General features: G+C 45.3%; 1 protein-coding gene across 7 annotated transcripts in view; it reads left to right on the top strand.

Moving 5' to 3' along the window:
* Positions 1-19,368, top strand: part of KANSL1L (KAT8 regulatory NSL complex subunit 1 like) — a 3,925,143-nt gene that overhangs the window by 194,389 nt on the left and 3,711,386 nt on the right. Inside the window, exon 2 of one of the 7 annotated variants that reach the window (XM_078680568.1) lies at positions 4,167-4,272. The exons of the other annotated variants lie outside the window; for them this stretch is intronic. The gene's annotated coding sequence lies outside the window, so the exon portion shown is untranslated. The remainder of the gene's footprint in view (positions 1-4,166; positions 4,273-19,368) is intronic. 7 annotated transcript variants of the gene reach the window in all.

Below are 19,368 nucleotides of genomic sequence, written 5' to 3'. Positions count from 1 at the left end.
CCTTGTGAGTAGTGACTCCCTTGTCTCTGGTTCTCGACTTTTAGAGTGGTGGCTGCACCGCAAGGGAATTATTCTGTTCAGGATTTCCCACATACCCTATGTTAATATAGGGTCTATCCTTTTGCTTTTGGGTTACGATATCCAAAGGAGAAGCCCCATTATACACTGATGAATACATTGCGAAAATTATAAGTGGTCCATCCTTGTTCTCAACTCTACCTAGTAAAAGTGTAAGTCCCAAACAACAACTACTAGAAAAATTGGAAAAGGCCAAGAAAAAACACATTAGAACAGAGCTTCATGCTCGAATGCTAACTGAGTATCTCAAGGCAGGAATTTGCCTCAGGGATTGCAAGTTAAGAACGTACTCGGCATCTTTAGGGAGGATCAAAATGTAAAGGAAATTTCAGCCATATCTCCACAACCTGCTCACGCCATTGTATAGTGTTAGGTGTAGAAACTGCTGCGGAATACGCAAAAGATGAACTAAAAGAAATAACAGAACTAGAAAAAGAATTTCTAGGAGGGGAGGGAATAGTGGAAGATAAAGCACTTCTAGACAAACTAAACAAAACCACAGATGAGTTCAATACATATCAGTTAAAGAAAATAGCAGACAAAGTCACCAAGGATATAAAAAACTTTTCCAAAGAAAGGGCCTACCCTTATCTAAGAGAGGATTATTATACCACAATAGGCACACAGAACAGACAGAACACGTGGGATAGATTCAGAAGGAACCAACCCATCATGTTTTCTGAATAATCGGGTAGGTCTGAGGATTCAGACGCACAACCCGGACCGAGTCACTCAGATAACCATCCAGGGCAGCCTTTTTTAGAGAGAGGTGGCAAGGCCAAAGGCAAGACATGGTACCAGTACCTGGGAGAACGTCACAGGAGGAGGAAACATTATCAATGGGGTCCCCAACCATACTAGATCAGGCAGTACAAAGAACTGATGTTATACTGATCTTTAATTTGTCATAACACATACTACCGTCTGCTGAAGTGTCCCTACTAAGTAAGGGTTTGTCTATGTGATTACTGAATGCACCAATTTCTTCAATTTGAAAACTGAGCTGTTTCAATTTTTCTGAAAGATACGGTTACTGTTTTTTAAAGACAGAGAACCAATACAGCAAGAGTCAATCACAGGTTTGAAGCCCCCCTCCATCTTTTACCCTCACAATTCAATGATGCCACCTGAGTTAATATTGTTTGAGAAAATAGTTCTTGGGGTCTAGACAACCTTAAAACCAGCAAATGCTTTATGCCATACAGTATTAACCGAGAAGGGGACGGCATCGTGATTCAGGATCGAAAAGATTATGATCTAGAAATCCGCAGATTTACAAGGAAAAACATTACAATAAACTAAGCAAAAACCCATTGCCAGACATTAAAAATGAAATTCTGATGGTCACCGTAAAAGGAAGTGACCAGGGTTTTATCAGTAAAATTCTTAAACGCTGAAAATCCTAGACCTCCCGTTCTATATACACTTCCGAAGATTCATAAGAGCACCACCAATCCTCCAGGGCGGCCCATTCTCTCTTGTTGTGGTTCAGCACTAGAACCAATTGGGAGGTATATTGACTTTTTCATAAAAGATTTTGTTCCCGCACAAGAAAACTATGTAAGGGACTGCATGTACATAATTAACCTGATAGATGGTATGCCGTATAATATCGAAACAGGCTGGTTGTCAACTTTAGACATCTCATCATTGTACACTAATATACCCCCGGAAAATAGCATCCTGATAATAGAGAAACTACTAGAGACTAGAACAAAGCCAATACACGTTCCCTTAAATGTCATAATTTCTTTACTCAGAATTGCCCCAAATTCAATTATTTTGTTTCTGATGGTACCTATTATCAACAATGCTCTGGGACTAGCATGGGGGCTGTTTTCGCATCTAATCTAGCAAACATCTACATGGATTTCATTGAACAGACTTATGCCTTAAACACGACAAACAGGTACCGCTCCAACATTAATTGTTGGAAGCAGTATATTGACGAAATGTTTCTAATTTGGTCTGGTAGCGAGACTAAATTCCAAGAGTTTGTGGGATACCTAAATAACATCCAGAAACACCTTACTTTCACGTCCACAATACACAAGTCAGCTATATCTTTTCTAGACTTAAGCATCAAACATGAAGAAGGTACCCTTTACACAAGTCTCCATAGAAAAACAACAGAGAGGAATACACTCTTAGCATATCAAATTCACCACCAACAAGCATTACAAGATGGCCTACCTTTTGGCCAATTTCTGCGTTTACGCAGAAATTGTTCACATAAGGAGGACTAAATGTATTAGTCCCAGATATTGAAATCAAAACTACCGCCCAGATTATACCCTAACAGACTAATAAGAAAGTCACTCAAACGAGCTTGGTATTGTCCCAGAGAGGAGTTCTTAATTACAATAGAGAATACCCCTATTGACAGACTTATTTGTGTTACCACATTTGTTGTGCACACAAATAAGATCTGCAAATTGATCACAAAAAACTGGGAGCTGATCAAAAACATTGATTCTACTATAGACTCGCCCATGTTTGCTATTAAACGGGGCAAAAAGGTAAAAGATCATCAATACGCTCCTCTACCGAGAGCAGTACTGTGCGGAAAACTTTAACTATAGAATCAGCATTGGGTCTACCAGAACTAAAAGGACACTTTAAATGTGGCAACTGTGTTGCGTGCGCTTTCAAATTTGATACCAATACATTTGAGCAAATGAATATAAAGCAGACACTTGAATTTTTCTCGAACTGCAACACACGTAATGTGGTGTACTGTATATGGTGTCCATGTAATTTACTGCACATTGGGCAGACCCTACAACCCATCAAAACACGTATCAGACAGCATTGCAGTTGCATTAGGTGTTCCGTATCAAATGCCCCTCCAGTTACCCATTTTGCTGAAGAAAACCATACAGCAGAAGACATAAAGTGGCAGATAATTGATAAAGGTAAGGTCCGAGAAAGAGGTGGTGATTTGACACAAATTTTACAAAGATTGGAGTGCCGTTGGATAGTAAGGACTAACTCTATAGCCCATGGACTGAATTCTGCTGAAGAGTGGCGGGGTTCTGTGTCCTCATTAAAGAACTGACCAACCCAGGCCAATCCGTAATTCATGTAATCTGTACATTATGTTTTGCACATTTTTTCTGTAATATGTTGTAATATTATGATGATTTAACTCGTGCCCTTCTGTATGAAATAGGCTCATTATACGCTATGTACTGACTCTCAAATAGTGTTTGTACTGTTGTACTATTTATGTAGTAATGTCCTCTTATTCATGCATAATTGTTCTGCAGTGGTTTTGTAATGTTCAAAGCTTACATATCAATCAGTATGGGTGACCATACCCGCACTAAGGTCACAATGCAAGGTTAAAAACGTTATGTTATGTAAGAGATGCGACTCGCACGTTTTATTTATCTTTATAGACCTTCCCCCCTGCTGTTACTTGCTCTGGCTCCATCGAACCATTATCCACTACGGCTGTTGCCAGGCATAAGCATTATCAGTGTGACCCCCTAATTATTTAGCTAATGCTCATAATTTTTGTAGTTACACGTGCACCACCGTAAATAATGTGTGTGTATCAATCTTTTGGACACGACCAACACACTAACGTGTCTGTTCTCTCTTTCCTTTCTTTACGGGATTTCAGAAAACAAATGACACTGTCAGGTGGCTATCTACAATGATGTCTCCTGTTCGGTTTTGACGTGTTTCTTGCAACTGCATTTAACCGCGGTAAAATTCCCAGCACGCTGTCATTGTACTTGTGTAGACGGACTCGAACGGTTCTACACGAACGCTTGGCGGTTGCACGCATGCACGGTCTCCGTCCTCTATAAAACTAGGCAGGTATCGCTCGAGTTTAGCTGGCTATAACTACCAGTTGGCATTTTACCTTTGCTCTAATCCCATTTACCATTATTTTAGATACATGGATCGTCATTTGTACATTGCTAGTAATATTGAAGGTCTACCACCGCAGGGGGGAGCAATTGACAAGCCTCTTGAAACCTTGCAACCCTGAATTTCTCGTTCCTGGTAAGGGCTTCTCTCTTTTGTATACACTGTGGCATTGCAGACCATTGATTATCCTCCCCTATCCTTTACAGAGGCCAGACCGGACCACACGGATTGTCGTGTTCCGACATACTTTCCCAGTATCCAGTTTGCAATCTTGCGTTGATCTCACTGTCAGCTCCCCTTCCCCTCTCTGGGGTAAGTTGATTGTCCACAGTTACATTCACACAGCAATGTTTGTGCCCACCATTTTGTTATATGGTATACTAATTGCTGGCTCATTTCTTCATTCCCATTTCCTCCTTTTACATGTGCAGTGCCCAGCTGGGTCCCATATGAGTAACCCCCTATTTTACACTTTTACTTCCCTGAGGTGGACGTTAATCACGCTGACAGATAATCCTTAGTCTCATGTACAGGTCTATCCATTATAGTTTAAACCAAAAAAGGGAGGTAGAGCTATTCGTCGGATTTGTGCTCCACTCTGATACTTACATAAACAAAGAAAATCCAACTTTGGGGGGGAAAGGGAAGAGTGATCAAAAGGATATTGAAGCACTCAGTGTTTGATAAAATACCCCTCACACACCAAAAGGCCCCTTGGTGTCATGCTTCATCATTGGGGTCTTCGCACCCCTCTATCGGGATGCGGCGTGCTGCGACCTACGGATACGCGGGAGCACTTTCAAGTTGGCTATGTGTAGTGTACAGTGTGTGGGGTATGTGAATAAAGTGAGTAGGGAACGTAGTGAAGGTTTTAAAAAGTACCTGGCACTTGAGAGAAAAAAGATTTTTATTCCGAACTCTGGCTGGTACTATTAAAAATAAGTGCAGGGCGAGATCAACCTGTTGTGTTAATGAACAGGATCTCTGGTGTGCTATGTTGTCGACATGTTTCGGAGACTGGCTCCTTCTTCAGGACAGGGGCACAAACTCCCTTCCCTACTCACGTCTTCTTCTACAAAAAAAGTGTGATTTTTACAGAAAAGTGAAATTTTTGTAGGAATAGGCTAAGTGTGCCTACAGCGGTCTGCTACAAGTACAATGACCTGCAGAAAGACAAAAACCAAAAGACTAATGGTTACCCATGTAGCGGGTAGTTGCAAGACGCAGTCGCCTTGAACCACACCATTTGCTTGATAATAAGCTAGTAAAAACGGACTCACACCACATACAACATAAAACACATAAAACTAGGATTTTACTGCCAATTGTACTCATACTTGTGAAGCCTGGTTGGTGGGCTTCATGAACAGCGTGTAGGGGTGTTGCTCCAATGGCTATCTGTAGTAGAGAATGATGTAGCTGTAATTTTACAATTCAATCTCACTTACTTCGGAGGAAAAAGAGGATCTCTTGTAGGATGTTCTTTTCTAGATGATATACTCACAAGGTCTGGACACTCTGATCGCCGCCTACCCCTCGCGCTACTCCGCTGGTGTGGAGTCATGCGAAGGACATGGGTATTTATACTCAGTTTCGTTAATTAGGCGGAAACGGGAGTGACACCATGTATGGGTGTTCCGCATGTCAGCCATACAGGGCGATCGTATGTTACTGCTGCGTGAGCACAGGATCAGTGTCTGTCTGGTATGGTTAGTTTCCCTTTGTGCCGCTATGTCTTCGCGCATGCGTAGTGCGAGTTCAGGTTGTCTAATCACTCGCGCATGCGCGGTAAGCCCCAAGCGCCAAGCGCACTGGGTTCTTTTATCGGAGGAGCGCGATTACGGTCCACGTGTCTGTTAGATGCACCAGTTATTTGTTGAATGGTGCTGAGTGAGGATAGCGACCTTATACATCCGAAGTGATTAGTAGCCCCTTGCTAAGGTTGAGAATAAATGACAGTGGATCATGGCAGGGGAAACTTTTTGACAGATGGGAATTACTCTATCAAGTACAGTACTGATGTTTTAGTGGTACTTATGCTGATAGTTGGCTCCAGGGCACATCATCATTAAGCCCAATGATATGGGTGCCCAGACGGAACACCCATCTTTGTTCCTTTTGGAAAAGACCAGCATCAGTGGGCAACTGTTCGATTATTGTCCATTTCAAATCGTTGACGCAGTGCTGCATAGTGAGGAAATGTGTGGCCATTTTCGTCGTACTTTTCTTACATCTCACATTGCTTTTGTGTTCATTCAATCGTGTTTTGACGGCTCGTGTTGTCATTCCCACATATTCAAGATTGCATGGGCACTTGATGAGGTAGATAACGTTTTTAGAGTTACAGTTCGTAAATCTCCGCTGCTCCCATGTCGATCCATTACGGAATGTGAGTTTTTTGCTTTTTTCGGTTAAATGGCAGCTGCTACAATTACCGCATGGGAAATGACCTTGAATCCCTATGGATGGTTGAGGGGATGCTGTTGTAGGTTTCGGTCTGGTGTGTACTAAAATATCTCTGAGGTTGCGTCCTCTGCGGTGGGCAAACATTGGTTTGTCTAGATCCAGATCACCGCTCGTCAGTATTCTCCAATGTTTGTTCACAATCTTGGATACTGCATTGGACATTGTGTTGAAAGTGGTCACACAGATTGGTCTTTTGTTTTGAGTGGGTTCCTTGGTTCGTTCCTCCAGTAATGATTCCCTGTTATTGTTTCTAGCTCTTTTTAGTGCTTTGTTGATGATCCTGTCTGGATACTCTCTTTGTCTGAGTTTGTCTTTAAGGTCGGTCGCCTGTTCCTTGAAAGCAGACACGTCAGTGCAATTTCGCCTGAGCCGTAGGAACTGCCCGTAGGGCAGGTTTTCTCGTAGGTGGCGAGGATGAAAGCTATCGTACCTTAGTAGGCAGAAAGGGAAACTAACCATACCAGACAGACACTGATCCTGTGCTCACGCAGCAGTAACATACGATCGCCCTGTATGGCTGACATGCGGAACACCCATACATGGTGTCACTCCCGTTTCCGCCTAATTAACGAAACTGAGTATAAATACCCATGTCCTTCGCATGACTCCACACCAGCGGAGTAGCGCGAGGGGTAGGCGGCGATCAGAGTGTCCAGACCTTGTGAGTATATCATCTAGAAAAGAACATCCTACAAGAGATCCTCTTTTTCCTCCGAAGTAAGTGAGATTGAATTGTAAAATTACAGCTACATCATTCTCTACTACAGATAGCCATTGGAGCAACACCCCTACACGCTGTTCATGAAGCCCACCAACCAGGCTTCACAAGTATGAGTACAATTGGCAGTAAAATCCTAGTTTTATGTGTTTTATGTTGTATGTGGTGTGAGTCCGTTTTTACTAGCTTATTATCAAGCAAATGGTGTGGTTCAAGGCGACTGCGTCTTGCAACTACCCGCTACATGGGTAACCATTAGTCTTTTGGTTTTTGTCTTTCTGCAGGTCATTGTACTTGTAGCAGACCGCTGTAGGCACACTTAGCCTATTCCTACAAAAATTTCACTTTTCTGTAAAAATCACACTTTTTTTGTAGAAGAAGACGTGAGTAGGGAAGGGAGTTTGTGCCCCTGTCCTGAAGAAGGAGCCAGTCTCCGAAACATGTCGACAACATAGCACACCAGAGATCCTGTTCATTAACACAACAGGTTGATCTCGCCCTGCACTTATTTTTAATAGTACCAGCCAGAGTTCGGAATAAAAATCTTTTTTCTCTCAAGTGCCAGGTACTTTTTAAAACCTTCACTACGTTCCCTACTCACTTTATTCACATACCCCACACACTGTACACTACACATAGCCAACTTGAAAGTGCTCCCGCGTATCCGTAGGTCGCAGCACGCCGCATCCCGATAGAGGGGTGCGAAGACCCCAATGATGAAGCATGACACCAAGGGGCCTTTTGGTGTGTGAGGGGTATTTTATCAAACACTGAGTGCTTCAATATCCTTTTGATCACTCTTCCCTTTCCCCCCCAAAGTTGGATTTTCTTTGTTTATGTAAGTATCAGAGTGGAGCACAAATCCGACGAATAGCTCTACCTCCCTTTTTTGGTTTAAACTATAGTCTAGGCAGCGTGCAGCTGCGGGAGTATTCCTATCACACCACAGACACATAATCACATACACTAGGTAACTGTAGACCACAGCGGTCTCTCTGAAATGGAGGACGAACATGGCTTAACCTTCGGCGAGGATGAAATTGACAGGATCTTGGCAGCAGTAAATCCTTTTGAGGGCCTCACTAACCCTGAAACCGGCCCAAACATTGATGATTGGAATGAATTGGTAAAACTAAGACGCAACCAAATAAAGGCAGCTTTACATGGTTTGATAATGACAGGATACCTGAGGAACAAGATGGGACCAGCTGGACTAATTGTAAAAAATGAACCGTTTATCTTCCAGACTGATATGCAATTTAAAAAAGAATGGTCGTTGATCTCTTGGCATTGTACCAGGGACTGGTTGGTCCTAATAATTAAAACAGCAACCAGAATCACACAAGAACTTAAAATAGAGATCAGTAAAATTGAGGTCAAACTCAATACATACATGTCAACAGAAGACCTTAAAATCAGATTGGATGAATTGAACCAACAAATGACAGAATTTGAATTTACTTTGAAACAAAGCAAACTTAACAAATTGAGTAAGGACAAAGACAAATTCACACCAGAGGGAACCTACCCCTACACTAAGGCGGACTATGTGTCCACGAGAAATGACACAGATAGTGATGGGTCAGACGGTAGCTCCACCGGTTCGAATTCCAGCGGTGGCAGAAGGAACCGCCCGAATAGAGGCGGGTGGAGACAAAGACGACAACAATTCCCAAGACAAAGAGGATGGAGGGGATACCCGCCCCAGTACCCCCAATTTATGGCACCCCCACCTTTCCAACCTTTCCAGTTCAACCACCAACCGGATATACAGGGTTTCCCACAATGGAACCAGGACTTTAATGGAGGTTTTTACGATCCACAGCCTTTTTTAGGCTCCCGCCCAGGAACACGGGGAAAGAACCGGAAGGGCAACAACGTCACCTGGGAATCAACGGACCAAGGGAACCCCAGACAAACCAGGAGCATGACAGGCTCCCTACCCAACCAGGCATCAACCAGCAACCAGAGAGGGACCTAGTGGTAAATCTCACTTCCAAACCTTTGACGAGTATCCAACGACAGGTACTAAATAAAGGTTTGGGATTTGTACCGACACAAAAACCGGACATCTTCAAAGTAAACGTGGAAATGAAGGAATTTGTACGAAAACTAAAACTACAGGTCTTTTTCAGTGACAAACCAACACAAGCTGTGATGACAGACACTGGTTTGAGACCAAAATCGACCTTCACACCTCCTGACCCTACACTCCCCATTGAGCTACTCGCTTTTGAGAAGGCAGTTATGACGGATGTCAATAAATTGGATGTGTCACCCACACAAATCTTCCACAATACGACCAAGGAGGAGCAGCTTGCCTTAAGGAATTTATCTGAAGATATCAACATGGTAATAAAGCCAGCGGACAAGGGGGGAGCAATAGTATTACAGTCCACTGAGGACTACGACAATGAATGCATGCGCCTCCTGTCTGACAGACGAAACTACATGGTTTTACAACAGGACCCAACTGAACATCTCAGGGTAAAAATCGGATGCATGATTGAGGAAGGTTTGACACACAATTGGCTGAGCAAAAAGGAAGGCGAATTCCTTATGCAAAAGAAACCTCGCATTCCATATTTTTACAGTATCCCCAAAATACATAAGGACATCAGAAAACCGCCGGGTAGACCTATAGTCTCGGGCATTGGATCTATTCTAGAACCTTTGTCGAAGTTTGCGGACGCATTCCTGAGACCCCTGGTGCAGTCCACAAATACGTACCTAAAGGATACCAAGGCAGTACTACAACTCCTCCAGGAAATGACTTTTGACCCTCAAACCCAACTACTAATGTCTCTTGACGTGGAAAGTTTATACACCAGCCTGCCCCACGATGAAACTTTGATGATCATCGAAGAAGTTCTCTTTTCGACCCAATGGAAATACCAGACACCACGTAACTTAGTTCTGGAATGCATCTCACTGGCCCTGCAGAAAAACTTTTTCCAGTACAAGTCCACTATTTACCAACAATGCCATGGGACCAGCATGGGAAGCACCTTTGCTCCGAGCCTAGCTGGTCTCTATGTGCACCACCTCGAGACCAGTAAGATACTCCATGAACACAACCCGTACTGGCCAAATATAAAATGTTGGAAAAGATATATAGATGACATCCTGGTCATATGGCAAGGCGACCACCAATCAGCGAAGCTCTTTTTGGAATGGCTGAACACCCAAAACACATTCCTGAAATTCACGAGCACCATTTCAAACCAAACGTTGGTGTTCCTGGATCTCAACATCTATGCAGATACTGGTTTACTTAAAACAACCACCCATTTTAAACCTACTTCCAGGAACTGCCTACTAAGGTACGATAGCTTTCATCCTCGCCACCTACGAGAAAACCTGCCCTACGGGCAGTTCCTACGGCTCAGGCGAAATTGCACTGACGTGTCTGCTTTCAAGGAACAGGCGACCGACCTTAAAGACAAACTCAGACAAAGAGAGTATCCAGACAGGATCATCAACAAAGCACTAAAAAGAGCTAGAAACAATAACAGGGAATCATTACTGGAGGAACGAACCAAGGAACCCACTCAAAACAAAAGACCAATCTGTGTGACCACTTTCAACACAATGTCCAATGCAGTATCCAAGATTGTGAACAAACATTGGAGAATACTGACGAGCGGTGATCTGGATCTAGACAAACCAATGTTTGCCCACCGCAGAGGACGCAACCTCAGAGATATTTTAGTACACACCAGACCGAAACCTACAACAGCATCCCCTCAACCATCCATAGGGATTCAAGGTCATTTCCCATGCGGTAATTGTAGCAGCTGCCATTTAACCGAAAAAAGCAAAAAACTCACATTCCGTAATGGATCGACATGGGAGCAGCGGAGATTTACGAACTGTAACTCTAAAAACGTTATCTACCTCATCAAGTGCCCATGCAATCTTGAATATGTGGGAATGACAACACGAGCCGTCAAAACACGATTGAATGAACACAAAAGCAATGTGAGATGTAAGAAAAGTACGACGAAAATGGCCACACATTTCCTCACTATGCAGCACTGCGTCAACGATTTGAAATGGACAATAATCGAACAGTTGCCCACTGATGCTGGTCTTTTCCAAAAGGAACAAAGATGGGTGTTCCGTCTGGGCACCCATATCATTGGGCTTAATGATGATGTGCCCTGGAGCCAACTATCAGCATAAGTACCACTAAAACATCAGTACTGTACTTGATAGAGTAATTCCCATCTGTCAAAAAGTTTCCCCTGCCATGATCCACTGTCATTTATTCTCAACCTTAGCAAGGGGCTACTAATCACTTCGGATGTATAAGGTCGCTATCCTCACTCAGCACCATTCAACAAATAACTGGTGCATCTAACAGACACGTGGACCGTAATCGCGCTCCTCCGATAAAAGAACCCAGTGCGCTTGGCGCTTGGGGCTTACCGCGCATGCGCGAGTGATTAGACAACCTGAACTCGCACTACGCATGCGCGAAGACATAGCGGCACAAAGGGAAACTAACCATACCAGACAGACACTGATCCTGTGCTCACGCAGCAGTAACATACGATCGCCCTGTATGGCTGACATGCGGAACACCCATACATGGTGTCACTCCCGTTTCCGCCTAATTAACGAAACTGAGTATAAATACCCATGTCCTTCGCATGACTCCACACCAGCGGAGTAGCGCGAGGGGTAGGCGGCGATCAGAGTGTCCAGACCTTGTGAGTATATCATCTAGAAAAGAACATCCTACAAGAGATCCTCTTTTTCCTCCGAAGTAAGTGAGATTGAATTGTAAAATTACAGCTACATCATTCTCTACTACAGATAGCCATTGGAGCAACACCCCTACACGCTGTTCATGAAGCCCACCAACCAGGCTTCACAAGTATGAGTACAATTGGCAGTAAAATCCTAGTTTTATGTGTTTTATGTTGTATGTGGTGTGAGTCCGTTTTTACTAGCTTATTATCAAGCAAATGGTGTGGTTCAAGGCGACTGCGTCTTGCAACTACCCGCTACATGGGTAACCATTAGTCTTTTGGTTTTTGTCTTTCTGCAGGTCATTGTACTTGTAGCAGACCGCTGTAGGCACACTTAGCCTATTCCTACAAAAATTTCACTTTTCTGTAAAAATCACACTTTTTTTGTAGAAGAAGACGTGAGTAGGGAAGGGAGTTTGTGCCCCTGTCCTGAAGAAGGAGCCAGTCTCCGAAACATGTCGACAACATAGCACACCAGAGATCCTGTTCATTAACACAACAGGTTGATCTCGCCCTGCACTTATTTTTAATAGTACCAGCCAGAGTTCGGAATAAAAATCTTTTTTCTCTCAAGTGCCAGGTACTTTTTAAAACCTTCACTACGTTCCCTACTCACTTTATTCACATACCCCACACACTGTACACTACACATAGCCAACTTGAAAGTGCTCCCGCGTATCCGTAGGTCGCAGCACGCCGCATCCCGATAGAGGGGTGCGAAGACCCCAATGATGAAGCATGACACCAAGGGGCCTTTTGGTGTGTGAGGGGTATTTTATCAAACACTGAGTGCTTCAATATCCCAGGTCTATCCATTGCCTTTCCAAACAGCTAAGCGGTTACCTAACTGTCTCACTCCAGTATTAGGGGTGTCTTTCATAGATTCACATGCTTGAATATTCCCCGTCGTCGAAGTGGGAGTCCCACGGTACATAAAATAGCAATAAATGCTTAAAATTAAATGTATGTGAGAACATAACATAAGAAGAAATAGAAGTAAAAGCATAACTGAAAACCTCTAAAACAATTCCTCCATAGGAATGCATGATAGAGAGAGAAAACACTTGTAACATATCACTGTCATTATGTTAGTCCAATCTACTGCCAATCAGGCGCCATCACCCTCTAGAACCTTCTCAGAAGCTCAAGCCCTCAGATTTTCTACCGCACGTCGTGTGAAGGGAGTCTCCCTGAGCTCTTCTCAGTTTTTTCCTCAACTGCTTCTTGTTTCCTGAACTTTCATCATGTCAAGTAAGAAGTCTTTATTCCGACCTTTCTCTTCTTGTGGGAAGTTGCGTCTTTTTAAAGAGGACCCCCACAAGAAATGTATTTATTGTCTCTACCCTGAGCATGAAGTTGGCAGCTGTAAGTTTTGTAGAACCTTTTCTACCAAGACTCTAAAGGACAGAGAAGGCCGTCCCCTCCTTTGGCTCCAACGTCTTAAGGACAAGGATTCAGCTCTGTCTGATGCTGAGAGTTTTCACTCTGGACCCTCCACTGCAGCCTCTAAGCGTGGTAGTGTGCAGGATGTGCCGTCTCCTTTTGTAAAAAAGAAGACACTGGCCCTGCCTTCGGCCTCTGGGGTGTCCCCACCAGCTCCTACTACTGCTGCGCCCACGAGACCTGGCTCTCAGGCGTCTTCTGCTGCCTCTCAGCGTGTTTCCACACCTAAACATGCTTCGTCGACACACTGACGACGACATCATCTTCCACCTCGTCGACGACGGTCTCGTCGTTGGCCCATACGTCGACGAGAGTTTCATTGGCCTTTCCGACTGTCTCGTCGACGATTCCCATCACCTCGTCGACGAAGAAACCAACATCGTCGACGAAAGCCATCAAAAAGTCTTTATAGTCGACGAAGACTCCGTCGACTAAAGCCTCGTCGACGAGGGCCCCTGCGTCCACGACTTCGTCGGCAGCTTAGCCATCTACCATACTTCCCTCGACGACGGCTTTCTCGACGAGCCTTCCGTCTATGATGGATTCATCGAAGTCAATTTCGTCGATGGCCATTTCAGCACCGTCGACGATACCGGCGACGGCATCGTCGACGGTGGCACCATCTTCCTTTGCCCCGTTGCCTCTGGTGCCTTAACCTTCTTCAGGTTCTGCATCTGTCGCCCCCCATCTTTCACGCCGTCGCCAACAAAAGTCTTGCCTCCAGTTGTCCGCTCCAGATCCGCAGCCTCCTTCGCCTATCTTTGCCACTAACTCTGAGCACGACTCGGACTCTCGTGATGATGATGTGGATGACACTTTGGGGCGGCCCACAGTCCGTCTGATCTCATCATCAAATGTCAGGATTCCGGCAGTGACGACGACGGCGGCGACCAGTAGTTTCAAGCTGGGGAACAGTGCATCCACGTTCCAATGGCTACGTTGCCTTTGTCTTTGATTTCAAATCTCCAGCACATGCTGGACGACTACAATCCGAATTCGTTACCTGCCCAACTGCCACGCCTTGAAAAGAAATATAAGGCCCCAACTGGTTCACCAGCATACCTCGTCTCTCACCCTAAGCCAGATTCGGTTGTGACTCAGGCAGCACAGCGTTGGTCCCGTAATCCAGCGTCTCCAATCACCGCACCTCCGGATAGAGAAGGTCGGCGCCTAGACGCCATTGGAAGGAAATTCTCCATTATGGCTTCCACTACAGTATGGGCGGCAAATGCCTTTGCCATCTTGGGCCGCTACGACCGGCAGATGTTGTCGGACATATCTGCCCTGGTCAACCTCATCCCTGACGCTTCCAAAGCGGACGCTTTACAGAGCCTCCAAGACGGACAAAGAGCATCTGAAGAGATGATTGACTGCGCAGTCGATATTGCTGGCACTGGCTTCTACCAGCTTGCTAGTACGGCTGCCTTACGATGGTAGGGTTGGTTGAAGGCCACCTCCTTCCGGCAGGAAGTTCAATCCAAGATCCTTGATATGCCATATGATGGTGAATCGCTGTTTGGGTCACACATTGACGAAGCTCTAGAGTCCATTAAAAAGGACACTGATACAGCTAAATCGCTGGGCACTTTGCAATTTCATCAGCAGCCATTTCGAGGTGCAAGCGGACGCGGCACTTCTTCCACTTTTCGAGGAGGTCAATCTCAATATCGCTCCTACAATCAGAGCAAACAAAGTTACTCTTCCAACCAGCAGCAGTCACAACGACAACAGTCCTCAAGGCCCTACAGGGGAAAGTCATCCTATCGGGGATCCACTCCCGAACGCCAATGACTTTTGTCATCCCCAAAGTGTTGGAGGTCGAATCTCTCTGTTTTATTCTCAGTGGTCTTCCATCACCTCGGACCGCTGGGTATTAGACATTGTGCTGAAAGGTCACACCTTAGAGTTCATCCAGATTCCTCCTCATACTCCACCGTCTAGCCCGCCTCCTCCCCATCTCAAGGAGCTTTACCATCAAGTCCGTCTTCTTGTTCAAAAAGGTGCAGTCGAAGTGGTTCCAGTGTCTCAGAGAGGAGAGGGGTTTTACTCTTGTTTCTTCCTCATACTCAAGAAGACGGGAGATTGGCGACCAATTCTGGATTTGAGGGCTCTCAACAGATACCTAAAGAGCCAATCTTTCCGAATGCTGACACTACTGGAGATCCTGCGTCTTCTGGCCAGCGGGGATTTCATGACCACCATAGACCTTCAGGACGCATACTTTCATGTCCCAATTCTACAACAGCATCGAAAGTACCTGCGCTTCAGGGTGGGGCAGACACATTATCAGTTCATGGTGTTGCCTTTCGGACTCCGATCTGCCCCTCGTGTGTTCACAAAGGTGTTGGCTCCTGTGGTGGCTCACCTTCGCCTCCGAGGCGTCCAAATTTTTCCATATCTGGACGATTGCCTCCTCAAGTCTCAATCGCGCCATCAACTGAGCCAAGACACTCGTCTTTGTCAAAATGTGTTTCAATCCCTCGGCTTGGCCATCAATGTCGATAAGTCACAGTTTACACCAGCGCAAACCAGGAATTTCTTGGGAGCGATCTTAGACACAATGCTTTCAAAGGCGTTCGTTCCACACGAACGACAACTGAAAATCCTCCGCCTGGTGTCTCTCATCCGATCAAGGCAGTCCGTTTCTGTCCGGACATTAAAGTCATTTCTGGGGATGGCATCAAATTGTATTGCACTGATCCCACATTGCAGACTGCGGATCCGTCCCATTCAAGAGGAACTGGACATACAGTGGCGTCAGGTCTCCGGATCTTTCAACGACCTGGTGGCCATTGCAGCTCGCATGAGAAAGGGTCTGTGCTGGTGGGCACAGCCGACCAACCTGGTGACTGGAACATCCTTCCTCGTCAACGCGCCAGATCTCACGCTCACAACGGACGCCTCTCTGGACGGCTGGGGTGCTCATCTGCAAGGCCTCGCCATCAAGGGCAAATGGTCTCCACCCCAACGCTCTTGGCATATCAACAGGCTAGAGTTGATGGCGATCTTCCTGGCACTCAAGTCGTTCCTTCCTGTAGTTCAAGGGGAGTCAGTGCTTTATCAAACGGACAATACCACCAGCATGTACTATGTGAACAAACAGGGAGGGACCAAGTCTCAACGCTTGTCTCGACTGGCTCAGTCGATTTGGGATTGGGCTCTCCGTCATCAGATAACCTTGACGGCGGTGCACCTGACGGGCGTTTCAAACATCCTGGCAGACTCCCTCAGCAGATCCACATTGTCGACACACGAATGGGAGCTGCATCAACCGACTCTGGATCTTGTGTTTCACCGATGGGGTCGCCCATCTCTAGACCTCTTTGCGACACCAGAGAATCGGAAATGCCCGTCCTACGCAAGTTGGCATCCCCACCCCGGATCGTGCGGGAATGCCCTTTTGATCGATTGGTGCGATCTATCCGCTTTCCGCCGATCCCGTTAGTGCCACTGGTGCTGTGGAAGATGCGGAGGCAGCCCTGCCACATCCTATTGATCGCTCCTCGATGGCCCAGACAGGCGTGGTTATCGGAGTTGCTCCTTCTGTCCCAGTGCGAGCCCATTCCTCTTCATCCTTGTCCAGACCTCCTGACGATGGACAGGGGCCAGGTTTACCATCCGGATCCATCCACTCTACAATTGTCGGCATGGAACCCGAGTACCTTGAGTTCGCAAACTTAAATATCTCGCAAGACTGCAAAGAGATCCTCGCTCATGCTAGGGCTCCGTCTACCATCAAAACTTACAAACTCAAGTGGAAGAGATTTTGTCATTGGTGCATGGCAGCAAATGTCCATCCAATCCATTCTACTCCGGAGCAGCTTCTTCCGTTCTTTTTGAGTCTAGCTCAATCTGGACTCTCGCATGCTACCTTGAGAGTTTTCCTAGCTGCAATCTCTTGCTTCCGGCAAGATGGCTCTTCCTCCCTCTGCTCGTCCAGAATTATCCGCCAGTTTTTCAAAGGGCTTTTCCGAAAGTGCCCACCTATTCGACGCCCTCCTCCACCGTGGCATCTCAATGTTATTTTGTCGCAACTTATGTAATCACCATTTGAGCCCATCCATAGGGCGGAAGGTTGTTTTTCTTCTTGCGCTGACCTCATCTCGTCGTGTGAGTGACCTCCACGCCTTTACTATCAAACCGCCTTATCTTCAATTAAGACCTGACGGCGTGGTGCTTCGCACCAACCCATCTTTCCTACCTAAGGTGCCTACTGACTTCCATCTAAATGAACCTGTGTTCTTGAAAACTTTCTTTGCTGAGCCAAAGTCTCCGGCTGAGCAGCGATTGCATTCCTTGGACATCAAACAATGCCTTCAATTTTACATTAGCAGAACTGCCTCCTTCCGCAGGTCCGACCAACTGTTCATTGCCTATGGACGACTGCGTAAGGGGCATCCAGTTACCAAACCAACGATTGCCCGTTGGATTTCTTCGGCCTTTGCCTCTGTGCCATCAACAGGCTGGTAAGCCTTTGCAGTCTTCGGTGAGGGCTCATTCTACAAGGGCTATGTCTTCCATCCACCGCCCTGTTTGCTGGTGTGCCACTTCATCAGATCTGCCGTGCAGCGACATGGTCCAGCAGGCACACCTTCACCAAGCATTACTGCTTGGATGCCATCAATGAGGCGGATACCGCAGTGGGACAGGCAGTACTTCGTCATCTTTTCAAATAAGGTGAGCCTCTGTTCCCTCCTCCTTTATATTTTTCCAATCATTGCTATTTTAGCTTCCATGACTGTATTACTACTGTCTTCGAGCTTTTACATGCTGTGCTTTGCAATCTCATTGGAGGTTACTGCTCTCTACTCGGCTTGCCATCTACCATACTTCCGTCGACGACGGCTTCGTCGACGAGCCTTCCGTCTACGATGGATTCATCTAAGTCAATTTTCTCGATGGCCATTTCAGCACCATCGACGATTCAAGCATGTGAATCTATGAAAGACACCCCTAATACTGGAGAAGAACAATTGTTACTTACCTGTAAACAGGTGGTTCTCCAGTATTGGTGTCTTTCATAGATTCACATGCGACCCACCCTCCTCCCCTCAGAGGCTCTCTTCTCCTCATGCACTCTGGGTCACTTTGGTGCTACGAAAATCTGAGGGCTTGAGCTTCTGAGGAGAAGGTTCTAGAGGGTGCTGGCGCCTGATTGGCTGTAGTTTGGACTAACATAATGACAGTGATATGTTACAAGTGTTTTCTCTCTCTATCATGCATTCCTATGAAGGAATTGTATTAGAGGTTTTCAGTTATGCTTTTACTTCTATTTCTTCTTATGTTATGTTCTCACATACATATAATTTTTAGCATTTATTGCTATTTTATGTACCGTGGGACTCCCACTTCGACGACGGGGAATATTCAAGCATGTGAATCTATGAAAGACACCAATACTGGAGAACCACCTGTTTACAGGTAAGTAACAATTGTCCTTTTCTTTCTTTTATTGTAGATGTCCCTATATTATTAGGTCCTGAAGAGACCCCTTATTGCATAAGGGGTCGAAACGCCGTAGACAAAAGCCAAGCGAACCATTCACCAGCGCCTATTATTATACAAGGATGCTAACTCCATTACTAATTTCTTCTGATGGTCTACTTTTATAAATGTTGGAAACCAATTGTATATGTCACAAAAATGTCACAACTACTTTCTTAGGTTCCATGTTCACTGTGGACACATTGCACTGTTGTATCGAAAACAATTGCATTTATATATACATAAATAACTATTGGTATTATCAGATATTGAGTTGTATATGTTTTTTCTCCTTTGGGTATCAACGTAACCCTTACCTGCATTGCGATTGTGCATATTAGTATCACATCCATTTATATTTTCCCACAGGAACCACTGTTTCTGTGTATAAAATACTTACCCTGGTTCCATGTGAGTAGGGTCTACCTTGTCTCTTGTTCTCGGCTATAATTATAGAGGCATGCCACCACTGGCCTTGGTGGGGCACCAGGAAGAGGGAGCGCCAGGTAATCTGTTGGCCCTTTCCACAGAAAATAATTT

The sequence above is a fragment of the Lissotriton helveticus genome, chromosome 3_1 (assembly GCF_964261635.1).
Source record: "Lissotriton helveticus chromosome 3_1, aLisHel1.1, whole genome shotgun sequence".
NCBI classification, from domain to species: Eukaryota; Metazoa; Chordata; class Amphibia; order Caudata; family Salamandridae; genus Lissotriton; species Lissotriton helveticus.
This window is presented reverse-complemented; position numbering and strand designations above follow the sequence as displayed.